The 4,201-nt window shown below is 38.6% G+C and overlaps 1 pseudogene; it reads left to right on the top strand.

Moving 5' to 3' along the window:
• Positions 1-4,201, top strand: part of LOC102877282 — a 66,289-nt pseudogene that overhangs the window by 58,490 nt on the left and 3,598 nt on the right.

Below are 4,201 nucleotides of genomic sequence, written 5' to 3'. Positions count from 1 at the left end.
GGAGGGACAGCGCAGAAGGGGAAGGCCCCCTATGAGGTAGATTGATTCAGTGACTGGGGTAATCAGAATGGGTGTGTCGGAGAAGGTGCAATTGGCACAGGACAGAGCACAGTTTAGGGATGTTGTACATAGAGTCGATATGAGTCACAAGCGACTCGATGGCACATAACAACTATAACAACAATGACCCTCCATCCAGTTTCTGAGGCTGTAAATTGAGATGGGGTGGGGGGAGAGTGACTATCTTTCTCCCTCAGGACTACTTAGTGGCTCTTTCTGCCACCATCTTGGTTCTGTGTTCCCCTCCACAAACGCCTGGTGAAGCCACAGACACTGTCCTTGCTACAGAGCAGGAGTGGCCACAGCCCCCGGCTGAGACAGGATCAGGACCAGAATCTGACACTGATGCATCAGCAGAGCTCGAGGAACAGGATTCCGCTCAGGCAACCACACAACAAGCACAGCTGGCAGCAGCAGGTGAAAGCGATGAAGAACCAGCCAGTGAAACGAAACAAAGTCAGAGTGATGTCCAAACTGGGCCTTCGACAAGTCACAGTGGTTACTGGAGTCACAATCTAAGAATCTAAAGAAATCTAAGAACATCCTCTTGGTCATCATAAAAAGATGTTTCCAAGAGCTCGGCTTCAGACACCTACATAGTTTTTGGTGAAGACAAGATTGAGGACGTATCTCAGCAAGCACAGCTAGCAGCTACTGAGAAAGTCAAAGTTCAAGGTGAAGCTGTCTCAAACATTCAAGATCACACACACTCCAGCTGTTCAAGAGTAGAGTGAAGAGGAAGAGTGTAAAATGCGGCAACCACTGTGGAAGGCTGTATGGCGCTTTCTCAAAAAGTTGCAAATAGAGATACCATTTGACCCAGCAATTCCACTGCTGGGAATATAGCCCAAAGAGACCATAACTGACATCCAAGCAGATATATGCTCACCCATGTTTATTGCAGCTTTGTTCACAGTAGCAAGGAGTTGGAAACAACCTAAGTGCCCATCAACAAACGAATGGCTAGAGAAGCTGTGGTATATTCACACAATGGAATACTATGCTGCATTGAAAAACAAGGAACTCATGCAATATTATTCAAAATGGGTGACCCTGGAGGACATTATGCTGAGTGAAGTATCTCAGTCACAAAAGGACAAATACTGAATGGTGCCACTATTATAAAATGGGACTGGAATCGGGGTTGGGGGGGGGGGAGACTGAGAAAGATGGGTTCAACAATGTATATTACATTGAGGGAGAAAACTGTTTAAAAGGGATATGTGATTAGGTATTTTTGTCATGACAGGAATCTAGAGCAAATGCTACATGGTGGAATAGACCTGGGGGAGGGTTTGTAAAACAATGAAAGAATTTGAATTTTACTTTTCCAAGAGGGTAGTGTACTAGGGGGAGAGGGTTGGGAGGAGAGAAAAGTGCAACAATGAATGAATGGAAATCCAAGGTCTCTGTAAATTTTTACTGAAATTAATAATAAATTTTTAAAAAGTCTTTTTATGTGTTTAGTAGTACAACTTTTTACCATCAAACCACCAGAGCTCCCTAATACATGCATAATTTAAATTAATAAATGAATAGTGTGAATTAATAAATATCTTTTAAGATAATCTTTTAGTGATTTGGATTCAAAGGACAAAAAAAAAATACCCCTACAAGTATAAATCATTTGGAAAAAGTATTCCTTGTCTACCAGGATTACTCCAACAGACTTGGGAAATGAATAAAGACTATCGTGGACTCACTTGTTTCCCCTTTGTGTCAAAACTCACTCTTTAGCCTATTTGTAAATTTTCCCTGTTCACCTCTCCCATTCCTTAGATAGACAGAAAAAACAGTATCTAAGACAGTATTTTGAACAGTATTCAAGACAGTATCTTGAATTCTTGATCATGAATTGAAGAGGGGGGGAAAATAGAGGGAGATCTCAACTTTTGAAAAATGTCATTCAGATTTCAACCAAGCAATCAAGACAGTCATAAAGAAAATCTCACAACATGGAAATTAGGGTTTATCCCAAATAAATCAGGTCCACAGCTGGCAATTAGGAAGCATAAGGTGAACTTTGTGACATATTTGTATAAATCTTCACAAATAAACTGTCACTTAAGTCAGCTCATGCCATCTTTTCTTTCTCATATTTTTCCATTTGAGTGTTTTTTTATCACCGTATGTTTTCAAAATAAAGGACTCCTTTCTTCAGTTCTCAAACGATATACCCTGTTGGAAGTACAGATGTTATACAATCTGCTTAGCTTACATGAAGGCTGGATCTCGTTCATGAGATTTCAGGTACACTGCTTGGTTTGCCTTTACAAACAGCACCCTCAGCCCACCATTTGAAAAAAAGCATCCATGTTCACAAAGGTCATTCTGTAGTGTTTTCTCTTTAACGATCTTAAAAATATATTTTGTGCTTGGGGCAGAGAGAGGGTAATAAAAGCATGAATACTTGGCAAAACATGAAAGTCTGTGATAATTGCTTCAAAGATTCAAGATTAGATTAGAAAGTTTACAGAATGTTAAAGAATAAATTAATTGAGAAAATTTTATTTGATTTAAGATACATTTCTCACCTTATTCACTGCTAGTAAAAGTGTAAAATGGTGCAACCACTATGGAAAGCAGTATGGCGCTTTCTAAAAAAGTTGAAAATAGAAATATCATTTGGCCCAGCAATTCCACTACTGGGAACATATCCTGAAGAAACCAGAACTGCCACCCAAGCAGATATATGCACACCCATGTTTATTGTAGCTTAGTTCACAATAGCAAAGGGTTGGAAACAACCCAAGTGCCCATCAACAAACTAATAGATAGAAAAACTGTGGTATATTCCCACAATGGAATACTATGCTGCATTGAAAAACAACTGATTCATGAAATAGTATACAAAATGGGTGACCCTGGAGGACATTATGGACCCTGGAGGACCCTGGAGTGAAATATCTCAGTCACAAGAGGATAAATATTATATAGTGCCACTGTTGTAAAACATGACTGACATCAGAGTCAGGAAGATATTAAAAGGGGATAAATAATACATACTGCATTGAAACAGATGAGGGAGAGTACTGTTTAGGAGGAATGTATGATTAGGTATTTTTGTCATGACAAGAGTCCAGAATGAAACTTGCATAGTGGAGTGGACTGGGGGGAAGTGGATTGTATATCAATGAAAGATTTTTTTTTCACTTGTCAAAGAGAAAAGCAAATTGGTGAGAGGGGTGGGCAGGGAGGAAAGTGTGCAACAATGAATTAATGGAAATTAAAAAATAAATATTTTTTTTAAAAAAGATGGTAAATGATAAATCACAAAGCTTGATTTTGCCTGCAAAGAAGGAGGGCTAAATTTTACATAACTTTGGTGTAAGAGCCTCAGATACTTACTGAGGATTATCCAGAACTACCACAGAAGTTCAATTTTGTTAATGAATATTCAGTATGACCACAGACTTCTACACTGTTAACTCAGAATTTGCTAGTAATTTTTCTTATCATGGAAACAGAGAAGAACTAATTTTTGTATGCATATCTATTGGAATACAAGTTAACTTTACATATCTTCTTTCTACTGAGGAATGTCATCGAGCTTGATAATCACATGTAAGACGTAAGGTTTTGGATAATTTGATGACTATTTTGGTTGTAAGTAAAGCATTAACGAAAGTCTTTGAGACTGTTACCATAAAATTTTTGCTTAAACAAAACAAACAAAAGATGCATTTCTCTTTTGAAGCTGTGCAATCCCAGTTCCCAAACTATGTTACAATTAACTGGGACCTTTCATCTCCAATGATCTCTGATTCCTATTACCCACAGTCTCGTGCAGCAGACTCCTTGCCTAGAGTGGCTTTCTCAACAATAAATATGACCATGTTGCAGTAACATCACTTCTGTGATTGGGTTAAAAGATATTCCACTACTAGGAACATACCCCAAGGAAATTAGAACTTAGACACAACAAGAGATTTGTACACCAATGTTCACAGGAGCATTATTCACCATTGCAAGAGCATGGAAACAGCCCAAATGCCCAACTATAACTGAATGGACTGAGAAAGTGTGATACATTCACACAATGGAACATTATATAGCAATGACTTCAAAAAGTACTAAATAACTTGGAAGTTGTTGTTGTTATGTGCTGTCGAGTCATTTGCGACTCATAGTGACCCTATGC

Source organism: Elephantulus edwardii, unplaced genomic scaffold (assembly GCF_000299155.1).
Source record: "Elephantulus edwardii isolate Elephantulus edwardi_28Jun2011 unplaced genomic scaffold, EleEdw1.0 scaffold00106, whole genome shotgun sequence".
NCBI classification, from domain to species: Eukaryota; Metazoa; Chordata; class Mammalia; order Macroscelidea; family Macroscelididae; genus Elephantulus; species Elephantulus edwardii.
Note: the sequence above shows the minus strand (reverse complement) of the source record. Positions and strands in the feature narration are given on the sequence as shown.